This window comes from Periplaneta americana, chromosome 10, assembly GCF_040183065.1.
Source record: "Periplaneta americana isolate PAMFEO1 chromosome 10, P.americana_PAMFEO1_priV1, whole genome shotgun sequence".
Classification (NCBI taxonomy): domain Eukaryota; kingdom Metazoa; phylum Arthropoda; class Insecta; order Blattodea; family Blattidae; genus Periplaneta; species Periplaneta americana.
In genome coordinates this window covers 151,440,700-151,452,873 of record NC_091126.1, presented here as the reverse complement: position 1 = coordinate 151,452,873, position 12,174 = coordinate 151,440,700, and positions in this window count along the sequence as shown.

The following is a 12,174-nucleotide window of genomic DNA, read 5'->3' as shown; positions in this document are numbered from 1 at the left end:
AGAGAGCCCAGTTGTCCATCACGCCCTGCGTGTAGGTACGCGCTGACAGTACTAATAATAAAAACTCGTATAGGGACGTTAACACGCCTGCATTTCTATATTGCATAACGACTGATTCAGAGATGTTTATTTCGGTAACTAACAATCGACTGATAACTACGTAATTATAGCCTACAACTGTTATAATGTTACATCATAGAGACAAAAGAAAAGCTAATAGCGTATTTCAACAGGTTTTGTTTGGTTCTGTTTGCATTTGCGTAAAATAATAGAGAAATATGCAAAATAGACGAAGGATTGTAGCAGAGAGAATACCGAAAAAGCAAGTACGGTGTTTACACGATCTTGTGGGAGTTACGTATTTTGTACCTAACGTTCATTTGCGGTTTGCATTGTTACATGGTAATAGCCACATTATTCAAGACATGAATAGTTTATTCTACGAGTTACGAAAAGAAGTAATAAAAGAAGAAAAACAAATAAGAGAATATCAAATTCCAGACATGGACCATAAAGGCACAGCAGAAAGTACACAGCAAGGAAGAACACGATTATTCAAAGATAAAGACTTGGTAGTGCATAACTACAAAGACTACTATTACAGTATATCAGTGATGAATCCATGACAGAAAATACACATTCAGAAAGAACATGATTACGTCAAAGATGAAGAAGGCATTGCAGAAACTACACAATCGCTCACCGCTGTGGTTTCGTGGTAGCGTCTTCGCTCCCGAACCCAATTGGCCGGGGTTCGATTCCCCGCTTTTTCGGGGTTTTTCCCTCACTCCTATGGATGAATATCAGGTAAATTTATCAGGCATACGGAACCCCGCTCATTCTCGCCACTTCCTTTTCTCCCTCATCATCCTTTCCTCATCATTCCGGTTGTCTTCCTTGGTTATCAGATCGCGCCTGCGGCGGCCCTCCGAAGCTGCTGACACTCAGCCGGTCTCCACGGATATGTCAAGCATGGTAGCTGACGACCCAGCAGTGGAACCCACTCCTCTCCCTACGGGAGAGGGGGCGTACATCTCAGACCGTTGAGGAGACGGGAGGAGTGGTTTACACCTCAGACCATTTGAGGGAGGAATGCGGGGGGCTGTTTGTACATGGACTTAGAGGGATGGCGAGATGTTAGCAGTTAGGTCCGTTCGACGTGGGTGCGGTCGGTGGGCTTGCAACTCATCCCAGGGGAGGACAATAGACCTCAGGTCGCGGTACAAACGGATGTTCACTCTCCAGGCCTCAGAGAGAGAGAGAAAGTACACAACTGGAGAAAGCACCATTGTATTAAAGATGAAGGCATGGGGGAGACTACGCAGTATTAACAAGTAAAGTCCTGCGTTTGGTTACCTTGAATACAAGTTAGGTGTAACTCGGCCATACTATCTTCACGCTGCGGTACTGTGTGCTTACATCTACTCGTTTACCTGTGTTTGTAAGTCGATGTACAACAAGAATCGTACTCATGTACAGAATACCACTTTGATTTAATAACAATAACATAGAAGTATTTATTTAAAGGCAGTTTATATACAATAAACAATATATTTACCACGGTTAGACAAAACTAACAATTTCAGGAGCCATTCCCATTATTCTTAGGACCCACCACATTTTGTCCGCTCGAATTATGATGAGACATTTACTGAAATATATTAATAGTACATTATGCAACGAGACTATAATGAAGGTAATTAAGAAGCGAATACAGATATTTATGAAACGAGCGCAAGCGAGTTTCATAATTTTCATACGAGCTTCTTAATTACCATTATAGGCGAGTTTCATAAGACTTTTTATGCTCGACCATATTTCTAACTTGATATTATTAATTTTCTTTGTATCTGACCTTGACCAATGTTCCGTATGTTGTGAGATGTGCGCAGACGCGAAAGTATTGATTTTTTCCGAGGAACAGATGTTGACATTGACCTTGCTAGGCCATAAGAACCTACAGAGATAACATTGAAATTAAAATAGACATTGAAAAACGAGATGACAAATTGAATTTATTTGAATATTATTTACAATTAACGCTAATTATTATAGTAACAGAACATAACCTTCTGCGACAGTATTGGATTTCCAGTCTCCGTGACTTTTCGCTAATTCTCTTTCGATTGCATATCCGAGAATAATCGATACTTGCGGTTTTATAACGGTAGAAAGCTGACCTGTCATTGGCTGAACAGTTGTAACCTGAGTCGTCATTGGCTAAAAGACCTGACCTTTAATGAGTAGGTGTACTTTAATGACATGCATTAAAGTTCTGCTACCAGGTGTATAATTACTACATTTCGGCATGGTCGAGCATAAACAATATTACATACCTATGCAATGCAAACACACTCTCTTGGAGAAGTTCCGTTCTCTCCACTGAAGCTATGTAGTGACAATATGTTGGGATGCCCCGTGTCCGGACTTTTTGTCACTAACCAGAACGTACCGTGGACTTTTCTTCGCAGTGTATTAAAATGACCACACCTGTGGAGTAACGGCTGGCACCGCGAAACCAGGTGGCCCGGGTTCGATTCCCGGTCGTGGGCAAGTTACCTGGTTGAGGTTTTTTTCCGCGGTTTTCCCCTCAACCCAATATGAGCAAATGTTGGGTAACTTTCGGTGTTGGACCTCAAACTCATTTCACCGGCATTATCACCTTCATCTCATTCAGACGCTAAATAACCTAAGATGCTGATAAAGCGTCGTAAAATAACTTACTAAAAAAATGTATTAAAAAGCCACGCGGACATTACGTTACAATATTAATAATGCCACAGGTGCAATACGTCACACTAAAAATGATGTCACATGGACATTATTTCACGATATTTAGGATGGCAATATATGTATTATATCTTGTCAATATAGTACGCAACACAGTAAAATGACTTTTATGGTAATATAAGCAAAATTTAAGTTAAAATGAAAAATTCGTGGAATTAAATTTCGAAATGCCAGATACGAGTATGTTGCAGGTAATTTAGACTACTTGGAAACAAATTATGTTCTGGGAAGAAGATACAGTAGTGGGTGAAGAACACCAATGTTCCCTCCGAAAACTTGGAATTGTAATGATAGAGTTCTTTTAATTTGCCGCGTACAACCATCCACGTGTGAGGCTTGGCATAGCTGCATTAACAAATTGGTTGGCAAAGATCATCCTTCAATATATCATATAATTGAACATCTACAAAATGAAGCGTGTCGAAAGGGTTTTTGCAAGGTGTCAGGAATATCGCGATGAAAACAGGGCCTTACAATACCTGCGAACACTTGGGCAGAATTTTGCAGGTGCATTTTGAACTGTCTCAGGAATATTTTGTAAAATATCTAATACTCGCAAAGATTTACCTGTTTCTTTACAAATTTCAATAAAGTGGTATACACTCTATAACAATGCTGCACATAGGACATAAATTCTGCTGTGACGTCAAACTCCTATGACAAAGCAGCCATGTGACATTCTTCTCCTTTTGACATAATGTCCCTGTGACAAGATGTTCGTGGCATTTTTTACCTGTGATAAAAATTCCGGAATTTATCTACCCATGATTTTAAAATAAGTAAAACTTTAGGTTTGATTAAAGGTTGTAATTAACAAACGAGAAAACAAATATCAGCACAAACTTAAAATAAAACAAATTATTATTAGTGAATACTTTTAGAGTCTCTACACATTACAATGAATGACTGTAAATATTTTAAGTGTTTCGAAAGAAAAATTTTTCCTTCTCTCCTCATAAAATACATTTTCTTCTTTCCTAATGACGTACTGGCTACCAAATTCGTCTATTACAGCATTGATCTCCAAGCACTCAATTTATTTTGTTTTCGCATGTTCACTGAGCCGTGTAGAAGGGTTGAGTGCCGCCGTTCTATAGGCTACCTAGACTCTTGCTGATCGCTTGAAGACGTAAAGTCTTGGTTTTTCTAAACCTACGCATGCGACGTGCGAGGCCCGCCTCGCACAAATCCGGACTACACGAGAGATAGTGAGTGGTTTATATAACTGAGAGGCTCGCGTTTGTGGATGTCTAGCGTACGATCAAATGAATATCCCCCCTACCCACAGTGGTATGTAAATCATGTGAAAGGAGAGGTTAAGCAGAGAAAATGGAGCGAAAGAAACTTAATATTACAAATAATGCATTTCTCGATTGACAGTTTACTATGTCCCGTCTGTTAAAACGGATAATCTAGTTGTACAGTATGTTCATATTTAAGCGAATTAAGTCACTTGTATTTCGCAACAGCTTAGTGCCAACTAATTCAGTGGCTATTTGAATGAAAACATAAGTTTCTCCCATATGCTATACATTTTAGCAGTAGGCCTATATCCAATCAGTTTTAATGGGTACACGGGAAAAACGAACAATGACACAATTCCTTTAAGGGTGATGTCGTTATCTAATTCAGTGCATTTCTACAAACTTTAGTGTTATTTTTACCAAAAGTGGTAAAGGAGAATTAAAACAACGGATACACTCATTATTTCCTTCATTTCAAGTAGAAACGCCAATAAATTTTGCAGTATTATACTGAAATAGATCATTATCTCACCCTTAATGGAAATGTAGCATTGTTCGTTTTTCCAGTGGTACCCTTCTTGTATTAATTCTAATTCTACATATTAAATGAGGAATTTAGACAGGATTTTAGCAATATGTGGGAAGCTTTCAGGGCATGGATGGGAGAACGTAAAACCAAGCAATTAGTTTCTTGTAAAATACAGTAATATACTCAATTTCGCTTGGATTCAATTAAAGATACGTTTTATGTAATATGGTTTACTTTTTTACATTAGAGAGCCATGTTTATTATTACAATAATGTCTACTCATTACAATACATTACGCGGCCTGCTCGTTCTCCTGACCTCATGCCATTGGATTTTTAATTCTTAGGGCTTTTAAAGGAAAGTGTGTATTCAAGGCCTACAGATAACATTGAAATTTTTCGCCAATGTATTGAAGGAGGATATCAGCAGATAAAAGAGACACCTGGAATATGAGAGGAGAGAGAGAGAGAGAGAGAGAGACAGTCCATGATGCGGCTCTTAGAACCGTGTGTTAGAACTCGTGGTGGCCATTTGGAGGGTTATCTGTAGAACTATGCATGAACCTTGTAAACAAAGTTCTAAAAATAAAGTCGTAGGCTCTAAAATGCAACCATGTATGAAAATTTCAAGGTAAAAATTGTTCCGGGGCCGGGTATAGATCCCGGGACCCTTCGCTTAGACCACGAATGCTCTACCGACTGAGCTACCCCAGGAACTGTACACGACACCGTCACAATTCTTCCCTTTATATCCACACAACTCAAATGGGCAGACACATAAAGAAAAGAATTGTGACATGTCGTGTATAGTTCCTGGGGTAGCTCGGTCTGTAGAGCATTCGTGCGCTAAGCGAAGGGCCCCGGGATCGATACCCGGCCCCGGAACAATTTTTCCCTTGAAATTATTCAAGAATGCTTCACAGGGAGCTTCTACCTGAAAGCCAGATTTGCATCATGTATGAACAATTAAAAAATCGAAATCCTTTTACAAATCAGATTAATTATTTAATTTTTTAAGCTAATTGAGTTAAAAAGTGATACTCTAATATTTATGTACTTTTGTATTTTCTATTTGTATTTACATGCTGTATTATTTTACCATTTATTAATGTTATTGTGCTCAATGAACTCTTTTAATTTTGTGATATATTTTGTATAACTGCGCCCGAGCACGAGCTCCTGCTCTTTCGGGCTGCAATGCCTAATGTAGCTAAAATACTGTAGATCAAAATACAAATTTTCAATCTTAAAAAAAAATACATGAACTTTCTGCTTATTTTTAGGTCCTCTGCCCATCTTCTAAAGTTTTCCCACTTGTGTTCACTGTGCATTTATTTTGATTCTTGTCCCTCCTCGGAAAGCAGAAAGTAGCACAATTTCCTTCGGTCCTTCGACCAATGAGGCATCGCATGTTGCTGTCGTCACCCATCGTATTAATGGTGGTGACTTGGGTTGTGGAAATACCCGTGATCTGTTCTCTGGACTTCATGCGCCATCTGCATGGTGTGTCACAAATACGCCCTTCACTGTTTCGCTTTGTGTGTGTGCACTGGGTAGCTACTGCTAAAGTATTCAACTGCAAGGAAAGTCCGCATTGGCTCTTGCCCAAACACATACACCCATATGCCGAGGAGCCTCATTTTAATGTTGTGTGAAATTTGCGCTTCTAGCATCACTTTCATGGAACTGGAGGTAGGCCTACAAAATAGCGAGATCTGTTCACACTAGTCATATGTTTGTGCAGATATGGATGATTCCGAACTTTGATACAGTATTCGAGGTGACTATTGTTATTTAAGCTATAATAATAATAATAATAATAATAATAATAATAATAATAATAATAATAATAATAATAATAATAATAATAATGTGGGCTAAAACAGGGAGATGCACCATCACCTTTACCTTTTAACTTCGCTCTAGAATATGCCAGTAGGAAAGTTCAGGATAACACAGAGGGTTTGGAATTGAACGAGTTACATCAGCTTCTTGTCTATGCGGATGACGTGAATATGTTAGGGGAAAATCCACAAACGATTAGGGAAAATGCGGAAATTCTACTTGAAGCAAGTAAAGCGATAGGGTTGGAAGTAAATCGCGAAAAGACTAAGTATATGATTATGTCTTGTGACTAGAATATTGTTCGAAATGGAACTATAAAAATTGGAGATTTATTCTTCGATGAGGTGGAAAAATTCAAATATCTTGGAGCAACAGTAACAAATATAAGTGACACTCAGGAGGAAATTAAATGCTGAATAAATATGGGAAATGCCTGTTATTATTCGGTTGAAAAGCTTTTGTCATCTAGTCTGCTGTCAAAAAATCTGAAAGTTAGAATTTGTAAAACAGTTATATTACCGGTTGTTCTGTATGGCTGTGAAACTTGGACTCTCATTTTGAGAGAGGAACAGAGATTAAGATTGTTTGAGAATAAGATTCCTAGGAAAATATTTGGGGCTAAACGGGATGAAGTTACAGGAGAATGGAGAAAGTTATACAACGCAGAGCTGCACGCATTGTATTATTCACCTAACATAATTAGGAAAATTAAATCCAGACGTTTGAGATGGGCAGGGCATGTAGCACGTATCGGCGAATCCAGAAATGCGTATAGAGTGTTAGTTGGGAGGTCGGAGGGAAAAAGACTTTCGGGTAGGACGAGACGTAGATGGGAAGATATTAAAATGTACTTGAGGGATGTGGGATATGATGGTAGAGACTGGATTAATCTTGCTCAGGATAGGGACCAATGGCGAGATTATGCGAGGGCGGCAGTGAACCTCCGGGTTCCTTAAAAGCCAGTAAGTAAGTAATATAATAATAATAATAATAATAATAATAATAATTACAATTACAATTACACCGATCAACAGTGATTTTGTTAAATGTACAATTTCTACTGTTTCTTATGTAATTTCATCCCCAGATTCCAAAAGTGAAGCCACAATTTTTCTACCACCCACCATTATTTTTGTAATTTTAGAAAATTGATTTATATTTATTGCTATATATAGCCCTTAACATGTTAATGCAAAGAAATTATTTCAAATATTTCACTTTACTGCTTTAACAATTGACCTATAACTTTAGATCACTGTTGCCTGTGAAGTCAGAATTCTTAAAATAAATTTTATTCCTCGTAAGCAGGCTTCGAGACTTCGGACCCAATAGAGTAGTTCATTGGGAAATCAACATAACGGCGTGCTGAGTATAGTGGTAAAGCGTACAGTGGGTGGGAGTACTGTAGAATGAATGCCAACAAATAGCCTACGCAAAGAAAAACGCTCTGCATTTGAAAGTTCTGACGAATAAATTTGGTTTTCATACAAACCCATTTTCAAACTGTCTGAAACTATTACACGGTTAGAAAAGTCACAGCAAGAGATGCCGAAAGCCCTCAAATTAATTGAGGAAATGACACAGAGAATTAATGAGACACCAAGTACACCGGTTACTGAACGTGTAAAACAGAATTGGAAATCAATTTTATGTAAACATAACGGATATGGAACATTGTGTAATATAAACAGCAAATTAGTGGGCATAGTCACCCGAGAATAAAGGACTGTCTCTTAGAGACTGCAATGATGTTAGGTTCTTTCGTTTTGCTCCTATCACGTCATGCAACGTAAAGCGCAGCTTTTTACATTACAAACTGTGTTTGGCAGATAACCGAAAAAGATTTACGTTTGAGACACTGAAAGTGTATCTTGTAGTACATTGCAATTAGGTACAGTAACTGCACTTGCTAAAGACGACCAATAGGATAAATGAAAAAATTAAAATTCCTACCTGTACATTTCCTTCATAACACTGTGTATAATTAAACACAAATGCTTATAAAAGACAGGAGAATAAATGCTTTTCACATTCTTTTGACATTGTCATTGTGTAATGTATATTTACTTTGAGAAGGTACGTGTGTGTGTTTTTCCCCTTGCTACCGTATTCTATTCTAAATAGCAACGTTGTTACCTGAACACATCTCTACCTTTCACTACCTGCAGCGAGTCAACAACCTATAGTACATGCACAGTAAACTTATTGTATCGGGTCCCAAGTCTCGAAGCCTGCCCATAAGATTGCGAGAGTTTGTACAGTAGTTGCAAAAAAAACCGGACTGACCCTTGTAGCTGATTTCAGAGCCTTGTTCACTCCAGAGCGTGATAGACTGGTAACTAAGATTTTCGCGGTTCGAATCCTGCCTGGGAAGGAAACTTTTTTGTTGTTCCTTATTCAAATTTATTCCCAATACTTTTCTATTGCAGCGATATTTTACCAGAACATGAATTTCGCCAGTTTATTTTCTAATGGCTTTCGAAATGGGCTACATCAGCAGTCGAAACTACAACAATTTCAATAGATTACTCGCTATCTTGTTAATGCGGCATGCGCAGTGGCTCATTTCGGGGACTGTGATTATTCCGTCGGTCCGTTATTTGCCACTACTGTATTAATTCTTAGTTGAGTTGGAACTTACATTCATGAAACAGGTTTCATAACCTGTGTTTTCTTTGTCCTAATATTAATTGTGGTAAAAGTATCTTATAAATTGAAACATACCTGGAAATACTGTGTAGGCTAAATCACATAAACATTTTTTGTTATGTTTGTGATTAGTTCATTTGCTATGGTCTCTATTGTGAGAATCTTTCAGTACAGTACGATTATTTAGTCCTGACAGTCGCCAGCCATGTGCTTATGGGTCAGGCGAGTCCATTAATTTACACCAAGGGATGTTCAGGTTAGTCTGTCGCCTGCAGTCAAAGCGATAGGATGTGACGCATGGGGTGTAGCTTTGTGTTTAAAGTACAGTTAAGCTGTAGGGGAGTAGTGGGTACAGTGAGACACAAAATATTAAGACATGTATGCAAGTGATAATTCAAGTATTTTTAAAATCCAGTGCAATAGAAATAGACATTAAAACATGGAGTATAATAATACATAAACAAAAATGTTAATAGATAAAGGACATAATATACAATACGTGTTTGTCAAAAAAATGCAATGTCTCACTGTTCCCATTCAGGAAGGTACAGTGAGGCACCACAGTGTCTATTAACGGACATTGAAATGATTTACATTTATTTCAAAAGAAAACAAAAACTTGCTGTCTCTTTATCTTGACATGTTATGTAGGCTTATTTAGAATAATTTTGATGTCTCACTTCGAAACCATTGAAACATCTGGAACATTTGGGAAAGTGAATTTTCCATGACATTTCAAACTTTTACGAAAAAAAATGAAATGAATTTTTGGTGATAACAAAGCTTATAATTATAAGACTTTAATGTAATTCTTTACTATTTTTTAACATTTTCTTAAATTTTGTGAATACTTTTTTTATTTATGAAACCATTGAAACGTAATGTATCCATTATTTTAAGCTACAGTTCCTAAATTGGTTACTAGTATGTTCATTTTTAATGTTAGTTACTGGTAAATGTAATATAATTGCAGTTTGGTTTTGCAAATCATTGGTACATGGGGACAGTGAGACATCTCAGTGTATCCTTCAATGGCATGTCCCACTGTTCCCTTTACGTTTAGTTAATTTAAAAATGACGCCATCACTTCAAAATTAAAACACGAAAGACGAACTTTGCCAAACATAATCTCAAATGTCATAGTATTAGGTAACAAACATTCATATTTATATCTCATTTGTATATCCAATATAACCTTCATTAAACACAAGCCAAAATTTTACTTCTAGAGTGAAAAATTACGAATTACTTTTTCATCACTCACCTTTATAACCAGAATCAAATCGAGTATGAAAATACTGTTACTTTACTCATGCAACATACAACTCCACTGTTACCAACATCTCAACATCAAAATTTACCATCTGATAAAAAGTGTCTCACTATTCTCCCTGTCTTACTATACCCACTTCTCCCCTACTGCAGTCCTTTACCGAGCGCTCGCCCTTATCTCTACTCCGGAACTCTCCCCACTACTCCTATTACTTCCCCTCTTTCGCGTCGCTGAGCTGTCAGGACTAAATAATCGTACTGTACGACAGGTCAGTTTACTGCGTAGAGTTAAAGGCATCGAGACGATTCTGTTTCTTTTTTCATTTCGCTCTTTGGTGCCATGTTTGATCAGTGACCATGCTCATGACGTAATTCAGACACCTCAAAGCAAACAAGCTGACTTCATTATGCAGACCGTGAGTTGTGCTGTGGGCAATTATTATTACAGCGGGAAAACATTTATTTTCTGCTTTTTCTTGAAAACTGTGTCATTTGGATAGCGAGAATAGCTTTCATCACAGTACACTCTCGCTCGCTTTCGTATCATTAATGCGTCTATTTTTATGCTTTCGATTTATAAACATCGATGCATTATCAGCTGCCACATTGCAAATAAATTATTGAAAGTAGCCTTTTTGTTGTAATACGTATAGGTAAGCCTACTTAGCAACTTGCTTAATTGCGGAATCACACCCCCTCTTTCCATCTCCCACTCTCTCTCCCCTTCTTCCCCCACCCCTCTCACCCTCTCGCCCATCCCCTTGTCGCCCTTCCCCTTCTCGCCCTCTCCCCCTCTCCTCACACTCCCACTCTTTTTTCCTGCTTTTGTAAAAAAAAAAACATAGAGTTGAGTCACTTGTGAAACTTATTCAAGGAGAGTTTGTTTAAAGGTATTATTTCACTGCACCATTTCCATCACTTACTTACTGGCTTTTAAGGAACCCGGAGGTTCATTGCCGTCCTCACATAAGCCCGCCATAGGTCCCTATCCTGAGCAAGATCAATCCAGTCTCTATCATCATATCCCACCTCCCTCAAATCCATTTTAATATTATCTTCCCGTCTACGTCTCGGCCTCCCCAAAGGTCTTTTTCCCTCCGGCCTCCCAACTAACACTCTATATGCATTTCTGGATTCGCCCATACGTGCTACATGCCCTGCCCATCTCAAACGTCTGGATTTAATGTTCATAATTATGTCAGATGAAGAATACAATGCGTGCAGTTCTGTGTTGTGCAACTTTCTCCATTCTCCTGTAACTTCATCCCTCTTAGCCCCAAATATTTTCCTAAGCACCTTATTCCCAAACATCCTTAACCTATGTTCCTCTGTCAAAGTGAGAGTTCAAGTTTCACAACCATTAAGAATAACCGGTAAAGAACAACCGGTAATATAAGTGTTTTATAAATTCTAACTTTCAGATTTTTTGACAGCAGACTGGATGATAAAAGCTTCTCAACCGAATAATAACACGCATTTCCCATATTTATTCTGCGTTTAATTTCCTCCCGAGTCTCAGTTATATATTTTGTTACTGTTGCTCCAAGGTATTTGAATTTTGCACCTTTTCAAAGCATAAATTTCCTATTTTTATATTTCCATTTCGTACAATATTCTCGTCACGAGACATAACCATATACTTTGTCTTTTCGGGATTTACTTGCAAACCTATCTCTTTACTTGGTTCAAGTAAAATTCCCGTGTTTTCCCTAATCGTTTGTGGATTTTCTCCTAGCATATTCACGTCATCCGCATAGACAAGCTGATGATGTAACCCGTTCAATTCCAAACCCTCTCTGCTATCCTGTACTTTCCTAATGGCATGCTTTAGAAGTTTAGAGGAAAG